We start from the raw sequence: 23256 nt of genomic DNA on the forward strand, positions 1-23256 counted from the left end.
CCCTTTTTTCCGGGTGGCCTTGCCTCTGCTGCGTGCTGCCTGTTGTTCTGTGGCCAGTGCTCTGCTTGCGGTGCGCCTCCGCTTCCTGGCTTCGGCTTGGTTGGTCGGGGTTTGGTCTGCGAGTCGGTCCCTGTTCGGGTTCCGGGTGTCCTTCCTGGTGCTCTTGGGGGCGTTTGGCTTGCTCCTGGGGGTTTGGTGCTGCCTTGGCTGTGGCTCTTTACTTCGGGGCGTGTGCCTTCGGGTGTTTCCCCGGGACCTTTTTTGGTCTTGGTTGCTTCTGGGGTCTGGCTGCTTCTGTTCCTTGCTCCTGCCCTGGCTTTCCCTCTGCTTGCCTTTTGGCTTGCTTTGGGTGTTGTCCTGCCTGCGCCTCCTGGTGTTGCCTGGGTTCCTGCAGGGTTTGTTCCTGGTTGGGGGCCTCCTGTGGGTTTGGCTTCTCTGTCGGGGCTTGGGAGGAGCCTGCTCTTCTTGCCCTGGTGCTTCCTCCCCCCGATTGTTTTTCCGGTGGTGTTTTCCCTTCTGGGCTCTGGTGTTCCTGCCTCCGCTGTTTGGGCCTGGCTGTCTTTTGCTGGTGCCGCGACCTTGGCGGGGCTCCTGTTTTTCCCCTCTCCGGGTCTCCTGTTCTCCCGGGTGGTGGCCTGGGGCCGTGCTGCCTTTTCTGCGCTGGCTGGGTGCCTGCTGGGGCTTTCTGCTCTTGCGTGTTGGTCTTCTTTTGGGCTCTGCATCCTTGCCTGGGCTCTCTTTGTGTCCTGGCAGGTCGCTCTGCTGTTGTGTCTGCACCCTGGTGGGTCCTTCGGGGCTTGCTTCCTGCTGGCGGGTCTTGGCGGTCTTCTTCCGCCTGTGTTGGGGCTTTGTGGGGTCCTTTGGCTCCGGTGGTCTGCGGGCTTCCTGCTTGTTCTGGTTGTCCTCGGGCTGTGCCTCCTGTGCTTCCTGGCTGTTTTGCCCTCTCTGGGGGTGTTCTGCTGTGGGTTTCATGGTTTTGGTGTCCTGGTTGGCTTCTGCCTTCCTTGTTTCTCCGGCCTTGGTTCCCGTTGAGGGGCTGTTGAGTGCCCCCCCTCTTTCTGAGTGGGGTGTGGTACCGTGGTGATCTTGCCTCAGTGGGGTTCTCCCTTCTGGCTGCGGGTTGTCTGGGGTTTTCTGCTTATTGGCCCTCTGCTTCCTCTGGCTTCCGCTTTGGCGGTTTGCTCTGTTCTTTCCGCCCTTCTGGGTGGTTCTGGCGGTGGTATGCTGGGGGTTCCTGGTTCCTCCCTGCCCTTTTTGCTGTGCCTTGGGCTCTGCGTGGGCCTCCTGCGTTGTCGGGTTGCTTGGCTCTGGTCCTGGCTTCCCGGTTCTGCTGGTGTTTGTTGGCCTCTTTTTGGCGGGTTGCTTGGCTCCTCTCCGGCGTTGCTGGGTTGGGGCCTTGTGGTGGTGGTCTGGTTGCTGTGCTACCTGGGCTTTCTTTTTCCTGCTGCTCCTGCCCTTGCTGCTGGACTGGCATGGGTGTGGGGTTCCAGGGCGGTCCTATGTGTTCTGGGCGCCTTCTTTGTGCTGCTCTCTGTGCCTCTTTGGGCGGCTGCTGGGGTTTCCCGGTTGCTCTGTGCTCCCCTCCTACCTTGTGTTCCTTCCCTTTGGGGTTGGGGTATCTGGGCTTGTGGTCGGTTTCTCTGCTCCCGACCTGGTTCTGTTTTCTTTGTTGCTGATTTCCGGTCTTGTTGGCCTCTCCTTGTTTGGGGGGCCTTCGGCTGGGTTGTGGGGTTCTTCCCCGTCCGCTCCTTTTGGGCTCCTTGGTGCTTGTTGCTTCCTGGGCCTCCAAGGACGAATTTCCTCCTCGGGTCTCTTGGGCTTGTGTTCTTTTCTTTTTGGGAGTTTGGCCGGGTTTTCTGGCCTGTGCTTCTCCTTCCTTTTTGGGCTGGGTGCTGGTAACTGTGCTCTGTTGGCCTTTTGTTTCTTTGGCTTTCTTCCGGGTTGTCTCATCTTCCTGGTGGGTCTGCCTGGCCCTGTGTGCCTTCCTGCTGGTTCTGGCCTTGGCGGTCTTCTCCCGTGGGTTCTTTTGGCTGGTCTTGGTGTCCTGGTCCGGGTCCCGGTTGCCGGTTTCTCGGGTTGGCGGCCTCCTTTTCTTGGTGCCCTGGCTTTTTTTTTGTCTCCGGTCCTTGTCCCTGCTGTCCTGTTCTGGGTTGCGGGCCGGGGGTTTCCTGCGGTCTTCCTTTCCTCCTTCTTGGTACTCCCTTAGGTGGCTGTTTTTGTTGTGGTTTCCTGGGTGTGCTTGTGCGTGCGGAAGGCCGGGTTTTCTGCTTTGGTATTCTCCACTTGTCATTATGAAGGTGTCGAGGACGGAGGGACCTGGGGGTAATGTCCTATTACTTACCGGTAATCTTCATTACTCCGGGTCCCGTAGTCCTCGACACCTTCATACGCCCCTCCCTCCCTCCCGGGCGGCCGGCCTTCCTGTCTGGGCTTGGTTGTACAGACGGGATGCTGGGTAAGTACTGCTTATGTACTCCCGGTGGGAGGGGCAGTATTAGGGTCCCAGCATGCCTCTGTTCTTTTTTTCTGTTGGGAGATGGTTATCTCCACTTGTCATTATGAAGGTGTCGAGGACTACGGGACCCGGAGTAATGAAGATTACCGGTAAGTAATAGGACATTGCATTGTGGGTTTTGGGTTGCATATTGTGGTGTTAAAACAAACCAAGTTCCTTTTTATGCAACACATTTCGCTTTGGGTTGCATATTGTGTTGTTAAAACAATCGAGTTCCTTCTTATGCAACACATTTCACTTTGGGTTATAAAATCCTGGCTGGAAATACTCTTGCTTTGTATGTATGCTTTAAGTGCCCTTCGGTAAAATGGACTCTGCCTTCTGCACCAGTTCATTTTGGAACGTGGAGTGCACTTTAATGTGTATATATGCGCTTCCACCCATTTTTATGGTGCAGTAAGTGTCTGGAAGCATTCCTTTCAACATAAATATGTAACCAAACCTTACAAAATGCTCCCTTTTGCATTTTTTAATGCACTTGTTTTCAAGGAGCACATTGAACATTCGATATACCTTAGACTGGAGATTAAACCGTAAACAATATATCACCCACTGATTTTCTTATTTTTTTAAACCCACCACATGATGAAATGCTTATTAGTAGATGAAGTAGAAAATGAAGCAACTGGTGTGTGGATCAAATTTTTAATTTGTGCTGACACTATATTCTGAAGTCTCCAATACTTACATTAAACAACAAGCTTTGGCAAGCCAATAGGTTTTGCCTATGCACAATCTATTGACTTTGTCAATGGCCATATGCTGAATATTCAATTCAGCATAATTTAATATTAATTTAGCCACATAAGCTAAATTAGTTAAATACAAAAAGAGGTTTATCAAAGGTTTTGCCAGAGATGAAAAATACAATGCCAACTATTCACAAAAATGCTCATAAATTGCTAAATTCGTAGTTTATGCCTGTTCATAATTGCAATTTATAAATGTTTGGAAAATTCACACCTATTTCGGTCAGATGTGCATAATATATGCATTTGTTAAAATATGTTTGTAATTTATTGCTGGTGAGAAAGAATGTTAATTTATACCTCAAATTATAATCCTAGCTGTGCATATCTTGTATACTGTTTGAAAGTGCACCCTTTCCCTTTTTCTTTTTATTCACTTTTGTTATGTTCTGTGTATTTGTAAAGCGGACTTTCAGCCACAAGGGTATTCTTTTTTCAATACATATATTTTGTTCCTAATATTTCTATTTCCTTCATCCATCTTGTTATTTGTAGCAAGTTTAATGTAGTATTGTGCAATCAATTCAGTGCTTATACTTGAGCAGTGGTGATGGAAATTCCTAGAAAACTGTTTGGGAATGCCAATGAAGCCCAGTCTGCCTTGGTGTGCAACTTTTATAAGATTGTTATGATTCAACTGTGAATGCTCACTTGGCTAAACAATTTACAACTGTTTATGTATGTACTTTACAAGTGAGTGCATGCACTACTCATGTATGTATCTCTTCAAGTGACCGCCCTGTCCTCAGCAGAAGCGGCCGCTCCCACCACCTCCTCCCGACCTGACATCCTACCACAGATCCTCAACTCCGCTAAGTACTCGCTCTGCTGGGCTTCTGTTGCGCTTTGCTGGATTCGCTCTGCTGGCATTTTTGTAACGTTTTGCTAGCTTCGCTCTGCTAGAATATAGTAGCGCCTCTTACTATCACTCTGTTGGGCTTCATAGTGTAGTGTAGCTCCTATCTTCCCAATAGGCTCTGCGCATTGGAATAGTACCTACAGCAGTAAAGGCCTAGGCCAGACGTTAACTAGGTCTACTACTGTCGATGCTAGACTTAATTTTTGGGTTTGCCAGCTAAGCTCAGAGTTCGCTAGAAACTTTCTCGAATGTTCAAGGAAGGGATTAACTCCCCTGATTAGACAAGAAGGGATTTAGTTTCTGACAACCATAGAACATGACAACTTTGCTCTCCCCTAATCAAGAGTCAATCTCAAGAGTCGTGTGAGCACAAGGCAATTATTTTACTCAGTCAGTACGTGCATTCTTAGTCTCATCAGAATGTAGAGAAAAGGAAGAGACGGGCGTGTTCAATAAAAGATGTTATTTATTGATCAGTCTCTTTTCTCGTACAAGAGAAATGGATCGATATTATTGCAATACTTATAGTTAAGTAAAGTACATACATTAGAAGCAATAGTATAAAATAATACTGTAAAAACATTGATATGGTTTCTAAGCCATATGATGTTTAAAATGATTAAAATATATTTACATACACATATACATTTGACTAAACGTACTCAACTGGTGTTTCTAAATACGCCTACCCCGTGTACCTGACCTAAGTTTAATGTGTGGGCGGGAATAGAAAGTTACAGTTTAAGTTAAGTTTGTTTTTGCCAAGTGAATAACTAAAGAATTCTCTGTGAGGGGTTATTCAGTTCTGTACCTGGAAGTTAGGATGGATGAGGAATAGTATCTCTTTCTCTGCTCTCGATATTCCAGGCTGCCTGCGAGGGCTGCCCGAAAGCGCCGGTGCTGGGTCTCTCGGCTTGAGATAGCAGCGCGTCTCTCAGCGCGTCAGGAAGGCGGGGCTGCTGCCAGCGGGGTCTGCTTCTGCTCTCGGCTTCGGCAAGTATGGCTGCTCCGTCTTGTCACCACGCGTGTGTTTGCATAGGGCAAGGTCGGCAATATTTATACCTTAAAGGTGCCGAGATTGACGTAAGGATGGACATAGGTACGTCAATAAAGATGTCATACGACTTGCTCGTTAGCACATTCTTTTGCAAAAGTTCTCTGTGAAATCAAAACAATGGCCGCACGGATTTTCCAGGTTGTCATAGGTTTGATTTGTTATGAGAACGTCGTATGCCTTATCAGGGGCTGGAGGAATGTCGCTTGTCTAATTAGATCTCAAGCGTTATGACCTAATCAGATAACACGTTCCTGTGCCGTAGTGTGACTGCGTCAGATAACGGTATCTGCATCATGGGGGTTTTCTTGCCTCATGGGCTGACTGTTAGTTAACTTGATAGTTAGTTTAACCAGAATAGGGTCAGGAATAGGGGGACTGATTCAGAACCTATAGAAATACACGACACCCACTCCACGCTAACTATGGTCATATCTACTAATCTATGCATAGTATAACATAGTACAACATACTATAGAGTAAAGTGTATACCTTACCACCCCAAAATACATAAATGCATTTCGAAATTTTCAAATATACTGAAAAATTGCAGTCATATATATTGTATGCACTTAAGCTATGAATTAAATGCAAAAGTAAACACGCATTGTTATGCATTATTGCTTATTGGTATATGAGAAATACACATGAAATGGCTCTTAATATGGCTATACAGAAAGGAAGTTCGAGACCATTTCATCACATAATAAAATATTTGTGAACCTACCAGCGGGCAGCTAAAGTCTATATAAAGTATCTAAAAATAGAAATCTTAGTTCTCTAGGAATAGTTTCTTACTTTAAGCAGAAGATCAGTGTCCCGGGAAAAAATATGTAGAAAAATATTTTAAGGGGCATGCTGAAAAAATTGCTGTCCGTGAACTGGATTGTAATTGTTCATGTGACTTTATTTTTAAAGTTGAAGGCCGAATTCAGGGAACGCCGTGTGCGAGTTTACTCAAAAGTCTCTATTTCTGTTCTGGAGAGAACATCATATCATTCAGGCTTTCGAAAAAACTGTCAACAGCTTCATGGGAAAGTTCCACTAAGTCGGAAATAGGGGTAACCATGCATTCGTGCGCATGATTGTCTCCATTGACATTCTGATTTGCATTGCTGACAGAAGGTCGTACCTGTTCGATGCTGCTTTCATCTTGAACTTCACTACTCTTCAATCGTAGTGGTGAAGATTCCAGGAATGCCGTCATCAGGATTGGCAGCCTTTGAGGGCAGCACAAAGCGTGAACCTTGGTAGGAACCAACAGTGTATCTGCATCCACTGGCGCATCCGATTGTAGCGTCAGACAGGTGTCTAACACGCATTCTTCTCCGCATAGCAGACACCTTAGTACAGGTAAAACACACCTTTGCCACATTGGTCGAAATGATAGAAACCAAGTCATGTTCAGGTCTCTAAGCCGGGAGAGTCCCAGGATTTTTTATATCCGGTCCCGGTATCCAATGGCTAGGATCGTATCTTCCATTGTCGCGAGAGTTTGATCTGTGACATGGGTTGCCATAACGAAAAATAAGGACTAGGAATAGGATTCCTGCAATTAGTCCCAGGATCAGGGGAAGTCCGCCAAAAATCGAATGGACGAAATCTGGAAAAATACCCAGTATGGCTTTGAATGGTGTTAATGCCATCGAAAATACTGTCTTAAATACCTTTGAGACCCCTGTGGTATCAGAAATATTTAAGATTTCGCTCAGGATTTCCGCGAAATGTACGGGGGAATTAGTTGATAATAATGTATGTATCTCTGCAGTCGTCCTTGCGACTTGTAGATCATACGTTTCTTTTGATGACGTGAGCCTTGTAGGCGTCTGAAGAAGCACTGTTTTCATTCTGCTTAAAGTGTCTATTCGAATAGAAGTAATTTTCAAACTGGGCCATGCCCTTGCCTCCCTGTCTGGAAAGGAGCTGGGGAACAAAGAACGTCCACAGCACTTGACCTTCACTGTTGTAGTTACTAGATAAGGAGTCCCGGGCATAAGACTGCAACATCTGCGGTCTACAATAAGAATGTAACTCCCATTATAGAGTCTTTGAAAGAGTGGTTCTATTTCAGTTGCAGGTGCGCCTTGCTGGTGACATGAAAGGTTGTATGAATTCCCTTCACAGGCTCCATGCAAACTAATTCCGTTACACAGAAGCGTGCCGCTTAGTGACATAGCACAATTGTTGCCACTAAGAAACACTTTCTGTCCTTTATTACTGACACATGCATGTGAATAGGGCAGGTTCCAAGTTGTTTTAAGGTACCCCTTTCCCAATTTCTCGTACATGCCAGCCTGTATATATTTTTGGCAGTATTGAAACCTGAAGGTTGAGATTGGAATATTTATGATTCCGTGGATTATCCATTCACGGACAGGTCGTTCTGACATTGTCATTGGTAATCTTTCTAGTTTTTCAATGCTCAAGATTGTATAATCAGCACCCTTTTGCGCCATACCGATTTGTCTATCAGTAAGGTTAAAGATTTGGAATAGTGACGTTGTGTTGATTAAACGCCACGGCACATAGCCTGAACGCAGATTTTGTAACGTCCAGCCAAGCTGTACAATGGAACGCAATTGTGACTGTCCATGTTGTAATAACAGTAAGTCTTGCGATAATATATCGATTGCTGAAGACACAATGCTGTCCAATGAAAAAATTCTGGAGGACAGAGTCATTAACCCATTGTCCACTACAGAAAGTGATTTTTCCAAATTGATACGGTCAATTTCCCGTATTCTTTCTGCTGTCTCAATTTGAGTAACCTTCCAGGCCTCATTGTATGCTGCATATACAGAGGCTGCTATGAAACGCTTTTGACGCTGTTTGCGTGGTCCCAGTATGAAATCACGCAAGTCAGCACCATCAGTAAGTAAAGTTAGGTGTTGCTTAATTTCAGGCAGTGTGGAAGTCAGTAGCCATTGAAGGCATAATTTGCCCACACTGTAGGTTGTTATTATCCCTGGGTGATGTCTTTGGGGATATCTAGGGTCTGGCCTGGTCATTTTGAAACCCTGTGTTTTATTCAGGAATCTATCTTGACAGTAATTTGTATCTGTGGGCCAGATCAACCATTGTTTCCAATCAGGATGTGTTCTGTTTTGGTTTAATATATGGTTTACGTCTATCTCTTCATCTGTATCAGAGCTATTGCTAAACATTGTTGGCTTCGGAATAGACGGGTTATTTAAATCTTTGATTTTGGCTAAGCCAAGACAGGTGGTTTGTTGAACAGTGTCATTTAAAAATATCATTTGTTCTGGGATCATGCAGGCTCTAAACAAAGCTTCTATACCCTGTACTTGCCATTCTTTTGTACCCCAAACACTTTTCAAATCAACATTTTTGTCCCAATAATCAAATCCAAAAGTATTCATTTTTTCAAAGAATGAATCTGAATATATCAATTTTGTGTTGGTTATCATGGTTTTCATCCCTGTCTTGTTTGACAATTTAAAATAAAATGTTTCAGCATTACTTGTGTTAAAACCTGAAAAATATGAATATTTGTCGTAAACGGTTCTAGAGCTTCCTTTTGGAGGCGTAGCACAATGTTCCCATTGATTATAATTTAAAACATTTCTAGGTTGTGCAGATTTATGCAGAAAATGGTTACCATAATGGTTATAGCAATACATACTATCATAATTTGTAGAACCTTGCAAATAATCATGTTTTGTAAATTTAGCAGACATTACTAAGTCAGACATCATATTGTTAATACTTTCAAAGTCCCAATCATCAGCAAATGAGTTTGGTTTTGCAAAGTCACTCAAAGAGATCTTGATTTGGTGTGGATATTTCAGGATCTCGACCGGACCATAAATTTCATAGTCAGTGTTGTCCCAGGCTACCCCACCAGGTATAGGATTGGCTGTGAAGTTGGCTGAAGAAAGTTCTCTTTTCTCGACGTGTGAAGATGTGTGTGGTTTGAGGATCAAGTTGATGTTCTGACTTGCTGTGTCCATTTTAGCATATTTTCCCTCAATGAAGCGTCCCAAAGTAAATACCATGATGAGCCAAAGTATGAGGATAAATGCACCAAAACCCACCCAAAATTCAATCCATGGAGAAACCAGATATGTTTCTTTCAGTTGTTTCAAAAGTTCCTTAGCTTTGTCCTTAAAGGATTTTGATGATGGCTGTGTCTTTGATTCACTGAAGCCGTCAGAGGAATCATCGAAGTTGATGAAGTAACCGGATGCAGTTCTGTCAATTGTTCCAATTGGTTCAGGATTTCTGTTTTTTGCATTTTCACTTGGTACTTCAGTATAGATTGGTGTGTCTCTGCTAAATGTCTTTATTTGGGTTTTCAGAGGTCTGAGTTCTATTGCATTGTTGCATAGTCCTTCTTGTTCTTCTTTAGGCGTTTCGAATGTGTTGAGCCTTTTTGTTAGGACCTCTGTGCTGGTAGCAAACCTTGGTGTTCTGCTACTTATTGGGAGTCCACTTGGCCTGCTGTTTGTTATTGGCCACATGTTGTGGTTTTACCAGGTCGATGGATACAACTCGGTTCTCCTTTTTTCCACCAAGTGGCGGTAGTACAACTGATCTTGTCCCGTTGACAGACAAGACAGGAACTGCTTTTCTGTAAGAAGGCCCAAATTCCTTCTTTACCGCGATCTTCTCCCTGACTAGATCCCCGACTTTTGGAATCCAGACAGGTCTTGCTGGGACAGGTGGTGATTCTTCAGTGGTCGTTGGCTGTTGTTTCAACTGTATGTTGCTCAGGTCTTTTCTTGTTTTGTTTAAGTCCTGCAAAATAGCCAAACGGTCTTTGACATCAAAGGTTTTTTCTATTACCACTGAAGTCTGACTATCAAGGTCAGAGATCAACATCCTAGTTCCGAATAATAATTCGTACGGACTGAATCCCTTCAGAGAATTTCTTGGCAAGTTATTTAGACTACGTTGGACACTTATTAGATGTTTGACCCACCCAGCTCCCGAACCTAATATCCTTTCTATTATAGATTGCTTTCTGCCTTGGTTTTTTCTTTACACCATCCTGTACCCTCAGGAAGGAAGTGAGAAGATTCCCGCTGGGCTGTGCTCATTTGGCCATGTTTCCCCCCCAGGCTGGATTGCCTGAGTGAAAACAATGGTCGAACGTAGCATGCTCTTAGCGTATATGCCATTTAGACTCGCAAATCTTGTATAACAGTCCGGACGTCAGCCGAGTGCTGGTGATCTACATTATAAGTGGAAACTAGCCTGTATATGTTAATCGCAAGCCATTCTTTTTGCTGATAATATTATCTGCCTTGATTCGACGAGGTATTAAACTGCTTCTCTCCCCACTGCGATCTCTGTTGCAGTTTGGGCAGTTTTTTACAAACATGGTGTAGTGCAGGCTCATGCCTGGCCACCAGTACCGTGATTGTAATTCTTCCAGAGAATCTTTTAATTTAAGGTGTCTGAGACCCTCGCCCATGTGTGCGTCTGCGATTAACAAGCTTCTCCTGTCCATGTTTGGAATCACTCTATCCCCCACTCCAGGGATTCGAGCAAAAGGGACGGAGTTTGCATCGATTATGTATGTATAATTGAGTGGATAGTTGATCGGTAACGCTGAGCAGTCGCCTTTTGATGACGTTTTCACCGCCAGCATTGTTTCACCGTCAATGTATTTTAATGTACGCTTTTTTCGATCTACGGGAGCCGATTTAGTGGCAGCCGCTGCGGCTGTTTCAGCCAATGAATTCCCCACAACGTGAACGCCATCACGCTGATGACTCAGTGAGTGTGTCACGTGAGTCTTTGGTAGTTCTTTTTGTAAAAGAGCTATTTGTTCCCAGAGCAGTCTCTGCTTTATTGGTGCATCTGTGTCATCTTTGTAACCGTTTTGAATCCATGTCTGCAAATCCTTGTTGTATGATTTGACGCAGTAATATGAATCTGACACTATAAGTGTCGGGAATTCGCGATCCGCATTATCTAGCGCCATTTTCAAAGCTATTATTTCAGTTTGTAGTTCTGAATTAGTTTCTACTGAGTGTGATTTTGTTAATAGAGGTCTTAGTTTACCTCCGCGCCACACTTCTTTTGTAATCTCACATGTGGGATTGTATGCATGTTCTCCCCAAACGGAGGGTTGAGCATGTCCGTCTGTATAGATTACACAGGCGTAATGTCGTAGAGGCAGAATGTCGATTGGCAGAGGATACGTCTTTTCATATTTTAGATTTTTTAATTCTTCTAGTTCTGGATCAAAGTAGTAGTATACTTTGTCCGTTGTGATTGAATTCACCCATTGTATCCATTCTGGATCCAATGTTGTTGATGGTAAATTACACGGTGTTGTTAATGCCTCAAAGGCTGATTCAGCTGTTCTGACTGTGATATGTCTACCGTCAGCTATGTCTTTTTCTCTAGCTATTGCGGTTTGAACTGCTTGAACAATTTTTCCTTGGTTGCTGAATCTCTGTTCAGCTTTTGTGTACAAGTGTGATTTGAATGCAATTGGTACCTTTTCTCCCTCATTAGAGGTTAGGTATGTGAATCCGCATCTCCCTGGGATGACTCGGATCACAAGGTTGCGTGTGTTATCACGTGTTTCTAATTTTGTTTTAATTAGCATGTCTGTTTGTAAGGATCTCAAAATTTCTGTGTGTGTTTGAGTCCAACTGGATTTTTTAAAGTCTGGTTTAATTAGGTCATAAAGGGGTTTGACCCTTTCTGCGTAATTTGCAATGTATGTTCTTCCGAAATTTAGGAAGCCTAGAATTGACTGTAGGTTTTTTAGTGTTTTAGGAGCTTGGATTACGGCACATTTCTCTAGGAAATTGTCTGCCAGGCTTTTGCCTTCACTTGATAACTCATATCCTAAGAATAGGACCGTCAGATGGGCAATTCTGGACTTTTTGAAGTTAAATTTGTAACCCTCTGCAGCGAACCCAAGTATTATGGTGTTCACTCTTTTCAAGTGAGTATCCAAGTCATCATCTGTTAAGTAAATGTCATCGACATAAGATAATGCTTCATCATCATATAGTTGTAGTAATTCTGTTACTCTCGCTGAGAATACCCCTGGGCTGTTCTTGTACCCCTGGGCTAACCGACAGAATTGTTTTTGAGTGCCATTTACTGAGAATGCAGTTAAATATCTGCTCTCTGGTGCTATGTTTTGACAAAAGAATCCATTGGAGATGTCCAAGGTTGTTTTGTATTTCTTGCGCACTATGTTATTCATTAGTGCAGCACTGTGTGAGTTTTGCACTGCAAAGGTTTTGCAACATGTGTTAAGGTGTCGGTAATCCAAAACTAGACGGTACGAATTGTCTGGTTTGGAGACCGGAAACAAAGGATTGTTCATTTGTGAGGTGCAAGTTTCAATCACCCCCTGGTATTCTAGCTGATCTAGTATTTCATTTACTTGTTTTTTAGCTTCTTGCTTAATTGGGTACTGCCTTTGTGCAGTTGGTTGTGATTTTAACTGGATTTTGTGAGGAGGAGAATCCTCATCCCATCCTACATGATTTTTATATAAAGCAGGTGCTAAGGCCACTGCCCACTTTCTAGCAAGTGTGTATTTTTTATGAATCGGTATTTGATTCGAGAAGGCAGGCATAATTACTTCTTCGCCATGAGGGCACTCCCTGACAAACTCTGGTGGCCAGTCTTTTTCAGCTAGAAGGATGTCATAGCCTTTGGAGAGGTTATCCCAAAATAGTCCCCTTATTTTCCTAGTCTTATCTCCCTCTATACGTAATGTTATCTCGTATATCTTGTGGGGCTTGCTAACTCTGGTGTCTGCAGTTTCCACTTGAAGGTATTCATTTGTGTCCACTGTCTCCAGATGATTCATAAGGACTTTGCGAGCTATGCTCACCTCTGCTGCGCTGTCTAGCATTGTCTGAGCCCACTCTCCGTTTTTCAGTTGTGTCCTCAGTATTCTCGGCATTGTTAACTACCTTGATACTGGCTACCTTCTTTTTTGGAAATTGTAATTTCTTTTTTTGTTGAGCAGGTTCCTTGTCTTTGGACTTGGCGTGCTCTTCTGATCGTCCTCTTCTTTCCGATTTCTGCGAGGAAGTCTGAAAAGATTGAGAGGGACGTGTATCAATGTCTTGATATCTATCAGGTTTTTTAATATTATCCCTATTTCTAAGGTTATATCTATTCCCAGAGGGGTCACTCTGCGGTGACCTCTGTCTTTGGTTTGGAGATTTCTCTCTTCGCCTAGGAGACCTTCCTCTGGACTGGAATTTCTTTTCTTTAGGATTGGATTGTTTGTTTCCATCCCAGTTCTTTTTTGGTGAATTATTATTATTAAAAAATATTTTTTCTGGACTTGTAGTCAGTTGCGGTTTTACTGGTATTCCACCTAGACTATCTCTGCCTAGTTCTTCATAGGATTTTTCTATGATCCTGGCAATTTCAGCTGGTTGGTCTGCTATATCTGTCTTTTTTTCAACTTCTGGCGGATCGCCACGTTTGCTGCTTCACCTTTTATGTTGGCTAGTAATATAGCCGAAACCTGTTTGAAGTCTTTTAGTAATTTCATACCAAGAGTTAAAGCAGGTTCTGGACCGTATTCATCTTGAATTTGTTTTAGCACATCTGGTATCACCGAAATGGATGGGACACCGTGCGTTTTTGTGTAGATGGAAGCAAAGACTGTACCCCAAGTGTCACAGTCCTCAATGTGTGGTGCGATTCCCATTGGGAGACATATAGTCAGAATCCTGTGTTTTTCCAGCGGGGTGGTGTCAGGAAACACCGCCTCTATTTGGGTGATTTTCTGTGCCAACCAGAATGGTATTTGTTCCCGTTTAACTGGAACTTTACCTAGGCAGGATTGGATGTTCTGTGGTGTAATTTTATTTGTGTTCCCCTGGTGAGGGGTCAGCTGTGGAAGTTTAATCGCTGGCTGAATTGTTGAAGTCCGCATTACATACTGAACTAATTGTCTGTGAATTTTTAGTAGTTGTTTTAGCTGTATTAACAGTTCTGCTGCAGGCATTCTTTCGATGTCTGGATGTGGTGTGTATCCGGCTAAGACCGGCCACGTTGCTCCTGGTCTTCCTAAAGGACCGAGCCTTGTAATGTGATTGTTATGTTTTAGGGCGCCATCAAATAAGAGCAAATGCTCTTGGAATTTGAGTGGTACTTCCACCTCCTCGAAAGGAGTGTACGTTTCAGGAGGTTCCTCTACTTTGTAATAGTGGAAGTACTTTGTTACAGCATTTGCTGCTGGAAAATGTATCCATGAATAGTATACCTCTGTCTGCCGATATTCGTGTGCCTCGATTACGAATATGACTGTGCCACCTCTAGGTGTCAGTCCATTTTCTATAAGTTTTAAGGTTATAGATCTCCTTTTAATGACCGGAATGAGTATTATATCCGCGTCTGCTGCTTGCATGGTAGCATCAGCATCTGCGAGTTCAGTTGCTAATCTAACTGCCTCTCTTTCATCATCACTCTCTGCCATTTTACAGACAGGATGGTATTATGTTTGTTTGCAGATCAGGTTTCTTATGGAACAAAGATAAGATGCACAATATTTCGGAACTGTTTTATCCTTCAACGTTGACTTGACCAAGAACCATACATAGGAGTTCCCTCCTGCGAGGTTTTGGAGGATATAACCTTTCACCCACTCCAGACGTCTTTGGAGTATTCGGGAAAAGGGGTCTGAGTGAGAAAGCACGACTGAGTTACTCTAAATGTCTTACGTTAGTTTTATCGCCCTTTCCAAACGCGTTGGGCGCCATGTAGTGTAGCTCCTATCTTCCCAATAGGCTCTGCGCATTGGAATAGTACCTACAGCAGTAAAGGCCTAGGCCAGACGTTAACTAGGTCTACTACTGTCGATGCTAGACTTAATTTTTGGGTTTGCCAGCTAAGCTCAGAGTTCGCTAGAAACTTTCTCGAATGTTCAAGGAAGGGATTAACTCCCCTGATTAGACAAGAAGGGATTTAGTTTCTGACAACCATAGAACATGACAACTTTGCTCTCCCCTAATCAAGAGTCAATCTCAAGAGTCGTGTGAGCACAAGGCAATTATTTTACTCAGTCAGTACGTGCATTCTTAGTCTCATCAGAATGTAGAGAAAAGGAAGAGACGGGCGTGTTCAATAAAAGATGTTATTTATTGATCAGTCTCTTTTCTCGTACAAGAGAAATGGATCGATATTATTGCAATACTTATAGTTAAGTAAAGTACATACATTAGAAGCAATAGTATAAAATAATACTGTAAAAACATTGATATGGTTTCTGAGCCATATGATGTTTAAAATGATTAAAATATATTTACATACACATATACATTTGACTAAACGTACTTAACTGGTGTTTCTAAATACGCCTACCCCGTGTACCTGACCTAAGTCTAATGCGTGGGCGGGAATAGAAAGTTACAGTTTAAGTTAAGTTTGTTTTTGCCAAGTGAATAACTAAAGAATTCTCTGTGAGGGGTTATTCAGTTCTGTACCTGGAAGTTAGGATGGATGAGGAATAGTATCTCTTTCTCTGCTCTCGATATTCCAGGCTGCCTGCGAGGGCTGCCCGAAAGCGCCGGTGCTGGGTCTCTCGGCTTGAGATAGCAGCGCGTCTCTCAGCGCGTCAGGAAGGCGGGGCTGCTGCCAGCGGGGTCTGCTTCTGCTCTCGGCTTCGGCAAGTATGGCTGCTCCGTCTTGTCACCACGCGTGTGTTTGCATAGGGCAAGGTCGGCAATATTTATACCTTAAAGGTGCCGAGATTGACGTAAGGATGGACATAGGTACGTCAATAAAGATGTCATACGACTTGCTCGTTAGCACATTCTTTTGCAAAAGTTCTCTGTGAAATCAAAACAATGGCCGCACGGATTTTCCAGGTTGTCATAGGTTTGATTTGTTATGAGAACGTCGTATGCCTTATCAGGGGCTGGAGGAATGTCGCTTGTCTAATTAGATCTCAAGCGTTATGACCTAATCAGATAACACGTTCCTGTGCCGTAGTGTGACTGCGTCAGATAACGGTATCTGCATCATGGGGGTTTTCTTGCCTCATGGGCTGACTGTTAGTTAACTTGATAGTTAGTTTAACCAGAATAGGGTCAGGAATAGGGGGACTGATTCAGAACCTATAGAAATACACGACAATAGCGCTTGGTGTTAGCGCTTATACTATTGAACTTCAGGGCTTCATAGCGCTTGGCATAGCAACTGTAGTAGTGAACTGCTGGGCTTCATAGCGCTTAGTGCTATCGCTTTTCTATTGAATCACTGGGCTTAGTAGAGCTTGGTGTTTTTATTTCACTGATCTCCGAGTTTTGTTTATCATTGCTAATTTCATCTAGCCTCGACCTACGGGCTGCACATTTAAATAGCTTAGTGAACATCACCCAAATACTGCCTTACCTCGTAGCGCTTTATCCTCCCCATTAAAGCTCCACTATATTTACAGCTGGTACCTAACATCGTCCTGCCTTGCAACATTTGTTTGTTTACTGTTGCCGCCATTTTGTTAGCAGTGCCGTCCTCCCACACCGTCACTCCACCTGACTCCCCGCCTCCCTGCTGACCCTCCCACGCTCCGCCCCCTCCACTGTCCATTTATGGCAGATGGTCCCACGCGCAGCGTCCACGCGCTACGGCCGCGCCGAAGGTACGCCAAAGGTAAGCCCGTCTACGCCCGTCCGCGCCTGGACCGCGCCCAGAGCCAGAGCCCCTGGTCCTCGTAAAGTCCACCCCTCCCACATTACTTACGATGCCACCACCCTCCAAGCCCTCAACCCCGGCCGCTCCCACACCTGCGTCCAAGCTGCTCCTGGACACACCCATGGACCCTTTTCCTGCTACTCCTGCAAGTTCGACGGCACCAAGAACAACTCCTCATCTACGAACTCACAACAGATATCCGATCCCAACCACCTAAAATGCATCCTGCTCAACACCCGCTCGGTCCACAGACACGCCATTGACCTCTGGAATCTACTCGACACCATCTCCCCGGACGTCGCCTTCCTAACAGAAACATGGATGAATGCCTCTTCGGCCCCAGACATCACCATTGCCATCCCGGAAGGCTATAAGATCATTCGCAAGGACCGTACCGGCCACACAGGAGGAGGCATCGCTATCGTCCATAAGAAATCCATCCGCATCTCAACCAGCTCGGACGTCAATCTCGCCAACTCTGAACACATTCACTTCCAGATCCACATCGACCCCAAGACCACACTCAGAGGCACCCTCCTTTACAGGCCACCAGGATCCCGCGCACGATTTAGTGAAGACATCACGGACTTCATCACTCCACACGCGCTCCCCTCCGAGGACTACATCCTTTTGGGAGACCTCAACTTTCACCTTGAAAAGAACAACGACCGCAACACCACCACCCTTTTGGACAACCTCGCAAACCTCGGACTTAAACAACTTGTCACTACCCCCACCCACATCGCAGGTCACACACTCGACCCTATCTTCACCTCCAGCAAGCATATTTCCTTCAGCCACACCACAGCTCTCCTTTGGACTGACCACAGCTGCGTTCACTTCACCTACAACAAGCCCACATCCAACAACCACCCCCAACCCACTCTGCAAAGAAACTGGAACAAAATCACCATCGACCAGATCTCCTCATCGCTTCTTCAAAACCCCCCCGCCCACTCCTCTAACCCAGATCAAGCAGCCACCAACCTCAACCAATGGTTATCCAACAGCGCCGACATCCTAGCACCACTGAAAAAACGACAAATCAAACTAGGCAGCAAGAAGACCTCCTGGTTCAACGATGACCTTAAGAAATCCAAGAAACTCTGTCGCTCCCTCGAGAAGGCCTGGAAAAAAGACCCAACCACCAGCACCAAGGACGCCTTCAAAAACGCCACCCGCATACACCACCAACTAATCCGAAATGCCAAGAAAGCAGCCTTCAAGGACCGTCTAGATAACAACGCCCACAACAGCAAGGAATTATTCAACATCGTCAAGGAATTTACCAACCCCTCAGCCAACTCCAACGACATCACCCCTTCTCAAGCCCTCTGCGACTCCCTAGCCTCATTCTTCCACAACAAAATTGCTGACATCCACAACAGCTTCGACAACCAACCCGGAGACCAACCCACCCAATCCCCTGCAGGACCACCACCCCCCCTGAACATCCTCAATGACTGGAAGCCAATCTCCACTGAGGACACCATCCGTCTGATGAACTCTATCCACTCAGGATCCCCCACTGACCCTTGCCCTCACCACATCTTTAACAAAGCAGACTCCATTATTGCACCGCACCTCCGAGACGTCATCAACTGCTCCCTCAACTCCGCAACCTTCCCGGAAAGCTGGAAACATGCCGAACTCAGCGCCCTCCTGAAGAAACCCACAGCTGACCCCACCGAACTCAAAAACTATCGCCCTATCTCACTCCTTCCATTCCCGGCCAAAGTCATCGAGAAAGCTGTCAACAACCAGCTCGCCGCATTCCTCGAAACAAACAAATCCCTCGACTCCTCACAGTCCGGCTTCCGAGCCAAGCACAGCACCGAAACCGCCCTCATCGCAGCAACAGACGACATTCGAACTCTACTGGACAATGGAGACACAGTCGCCCTCATCCTCCTCGACCTCTCCGCAGCCTTCGACACAGTCTGCCATAGCACCCTTCTACAGCGCCTCAAAAACATCGGAATCCAAGGAAAAGCACTGGAATGGATCACCTCGTTCCTCTCCGGAAGAACCCAGAGAGTCCGCCTTCCACCATTCAAGTCAGAGGCTACCGAAGTCATCTGCGGCGTACCTCAAGGGTCCTCACTCAGCCCCACCCTCTTCAACGTCTACATGAGCCCCCTCGCGGCCATCGCACGCCAACATAACCTCAACATCATCTCCTACGCCGACGACACTCAACTGATCCTATCACTCACCAGAGACCCTAACACGGCCAAAACCAACCTACACGCAGGAATGAAAGAAGTAGCCGAATGGATGAAGCACAGCCGTCTGAAATTGAACTCAGACAAAACAGAAGTCCTCATCTTAGGTACCTCCCCCTCCGCCTGGGACGACTCTTGGTGGCCAGAGGCCCTTGGAAAAGCACCCATCCCGACGGACCACGCACGGAACCTGGGCATCATCCTGGATTCCTCACTCTCGATGAACAGACAAGTCAACGCCGTCTCTTCATCTTGCTTCAACATTCTTCGCATGCTCAAAAAAACATTTAGCTGGATCCCTACCGAAACTAGAAAAACAGTCACCCACGCTCTGGTCACGAGCCGACTGGACTACGGAAACACCCTCTACGCCGGCACCACCGCAAAACTCCAGAAAAAACTACAACGCATCCAGAACGCCTCAGCCAGGCTCATATTAGACATCCCGCGTAAAGAACACATCTCTGATCACCTGAAAAACCTCCACTGGCTTCCCGTCAATAAGAGGATCACTTTCCGTCTCCTAACCCACGCACACAAGGCACTCTACGAAATCGGACCCGAATGCCTCAACACACGACTATCCTTCTACACCCCCTCCCGCCAGCTACGATCCTCCAACCTAGCCCTTGCCACTGTACCTCGCATCAACAAAACCACCATGGGAGGTAGATCCTTCTCCTACCTAGCAGCTAAAACTTGGAACTCACTTCCCACTCACCTTCGCCTTACTCAGAACCACCTAGCATTCAGAAAGCAACTCAAAACGTGGATATTCGACAAGTAACTCCCCACCCTTCTTCAAGCGCCTTGAGACCCTCTGGGTATGTAGCGCGCTATACAAATCTTCTGACTTGACTTGACTTGACTTCAATTTACATGTGTTTTGTGTGATCTGAATTACATGTAAAATACTATAGGCTTATAACCTGCTGCTGAGGGCTATACTAGTTGTTAAATGCCCTGAAGCCGAGATATAGGTTTGATCCTATAAAACATTCCACCCACTTAGGATAGAATGTTCTAAATTAAAAGGGAGAAACATAACGGCAAACATTGGAATGTTGAAGCTGAAGGCCTAAACCAACCATCATAAGCCCGGAGCCAGTCTATTGTCTTCAGTGGAGCGCTCAACATTTCACTGTTCTAAGACCAAATAAACTGCTACTTCTTCAAGACCTTAGAGAATTTGTTATGTCTCAGAAGGTATTTGGCACTGCATTCTTTAGGTTCTAGGTCCCATAATTGTTTTTAACTTTATTAATGCTCCCTTAGTCCTGGACTACTATTTATTTTGGTGCCTAATAATACAATATCAACATACGGAGGGAGTAGGGTCCAGGGGAATGTTTAAAGACCAATACACAGTTATAGCCTCCTAAACAAGACACTATACTGACAAGAAATAACTGTGGGTCTAAAAGGACTACTGAATCTGTGTTAAACGGTGTCTAGTCTGCAAATAATAACCCTGTGGATCCAGTGAAATGCATAGGGACTGATCACAATGTGATTATGTTCCCATCAGTTACACGCTCTGAACCACCCTGGTCATCATTTGGGCCATTGCACAAAGTGGTATGTCCACCCTGCAGGTGTAAGTGTTCTAGATAGTAGTAACTGAAAGGAGTGCTAAACATAAATGGTGAGTGAGAGTGCTAATTATTAAAATTGGAGAGTGGATGCGCAAACCCTTTTATTTAGAAAGCAAACCACTTCCAAAATTAAAAACATCAAGTGCAAAGTAACAGTAGTTCATAACAAATATCTACTGCATGTGTATTGAGGTCGACATGTTTCTGCAGTTCATAGATCCTACCGGTATCTCCTGCTTCTTCAGGACCAATATTCTACCTTGCTACTGCTTCAAAAACGAGTGATTGCATAAAAAATCAAAAGGTTTCACCTGAAACAGTCCTCACACCTCTTTTTTGGGGGGCGATGAAAACAGGTATCCGCACACAGGGTGTACCATGCAGAGAAGACACAATATAAAGACAAAAAGAGAAAAGAACACAGAGAAAGTGAGATAACACATTATTTAAGAAAGTTATCGCTCACGTAAGCTTCATTAATACATATTAGCCCGTGACAGCAATGTTGAAAAACATTACCCAACCCATTCTTTTGTTGGATTCCCTCGTGCTCACCTAGAGTATGGAGGATAAGCGCCACTCCTCACCTGGCTACAGCTCAGGAAGATGACGCATCGCTCTAATAAAAAAACCCTGGAGTCGATAGTGAGAAGCTCCCACCAATGCTGCTGAACAAACATTCTGCCCATACTGTCGTACCTATTATAGTAATCCAGTCTCACTACATCAGGACTGGAGTATCATGCTGACTATGCTTCTGATGACAGTCCATCTACTCACACACTTATTAGGATATAGCATATAAAGAATTGCTGCAAAACTTGTGTGGGAAATTGGGCCCTTTATAACCCTCTAAATACATCAAAAAGGAGTAGTCTTGCTTCACAAGCATTTCAAGTAACCAAACGCTTCCTATACATACTGATTATACACAGAGATTATATTAGATTCAACACACCTCTTCCCAGTTAACTCCCATTTGGAACACGTGGATGCATCTACAGACAGGGCGCACCCGCATCCAACACTTGAACTGATCAAAACAAACGGAGGTATGCTGGTGTTCCTACCTGTCCGTTGATACGTCTGGCGGGCATCCGCGCTGTTTGGGGAGGTGCCGCAGTATCTTACCGTGCCATATTTAAAGATATTCAAAGAGCCTAATAGGTTTCTCCTCACTCAGCGTTCCCAATGTGCAAGTTCGTGATGCGCTAGAGTGTATCGTTCACCCATTGGCCAATTCTCGTGTGTCATAGACACGCGACCATTAGACTCCTGGGAAACGTAGTCTATTGCTCTGAAAGCTGTGTACTTCGTAAGTAAACACCCACATATACACATTTCGTGAGTATGTGGATTATGCGAAATGCTATTATAGCGTATGACCATGAACTCTCCCAAATCTTAAACAATAATCTGCTCAAACAGCTCGGAGTGATAACGAGTGGAACAGACTAATAATACACTCATGGTTAGATTAAGTGAAACATTAAGTGAATAAAAACAAAATGACCAATACATCGATTTAGTGAAGAAGTTGTGAAGATTTAGGTAAAAGAGTTGACAATGCATTAAACTCTCACTACAAACTACCGGGCTTGATGCAATGTAAGGGTTGTCCTCTTTTCCCACAACTTGCTTTTATATGCATTTAACCCAGGACCTAGTGCAAATTCTCTGTAGCAGTGCACTTTTGGAAGAAATGCAATTAATTTAAATACATGATTCAATCTGTAACATTCAATTGCAAAGCCATAATGTTAAAAAATAGTCACAATTGAATTATCAAGTTACATGTTCTGTTCTTTAATTTACAATAAATTCAGTTGGTAGTTTCCAGTGCTCAACCCTGGTACTTATTTGTCAAAACTGGCACTTATGACAGTCTGCCACATGGTGATACTGTTTGTGTAATTTGGAGATGACCAGAAAAGATTGTTCATTAGTTCAATGTACATTAGAAACGACTAATACATGCTGCCCAAGCTGTTCTCATAGCTTTGGGGGCCTGGAGAAGGCTTAATTGCCACACCTGTAGGAGTGTGGTAGCTAATAAGTGTGTTTTTACTGGCACTGGCACTGGCAGCGGCAATGGGTGGTGCAAGCTGCAGTGGCCTCCTGATGAGGCCCCTGGCATTTATATTTTTACAAATGAAGCACCAGTGTTAAAATGTATTCCTTTTTCTGTACTAATGAGCAGTGGAAAAGCAACTGAGAACTTGCATTCTTAGGTAACATAAATACTGTCACAAAAAAAGGGTTCTACTCATTCTAGAAGTCGAAGGTCAATGGCAAAATATGTGGAAATGCTTTGCTATCAAGCAAAGCAGAGCATGTTTCAAGGTAATATTTTAATATTTGATAATGAGAGATTCTCAGCTCGACTTTTACCTCAGCTCATCTTTTTAGACTGCTGATTTTTTACTACATCTCATCCTTTAAGGCTGTTAGTGAAGACTTCTGAAGACCAAAATGCGTAGTGAGCCTTCTGAAATTAGCATAAAAATGCTGTCTATAATGCTTTTCCACTAACACGTTTTGCTCGAAATACTTGATTGTCAAACAAAGTGAGAATCAGAATCCATTCTGCTAAAGATAAGCAGT

The 23256-nt window shown here is 44.6% G+C and overlaps 1 protein-coding gene across 1 annotated transcript in view; it reads left to right on the forward strand.

Annotated features, from left to right (window-relative positions):
• The window catches only part of MYRIP (myosin VIIA and Rab interacting protein), a 1796584-nt gene that overhangs the window by 420037 nt on the left and 1353291 nt on the right, over nt 1-23256 (forward strand). The window lies entirely within an intron of this gene.

Source organism: Lissotriton helveticus, chromosome 10 (assembly GCF_964261635.1).
Source record: "Lissotriton helveticus chromosome 10, aLisHel1.1, whole genome shotgun sequence".
Classification (NCBI taxonomy): Eukaryota; Metazoa; Chordata; class Amphibia; order Caudata; family Salamandridae; genus Lissotriton; species Lissotriton helveticus.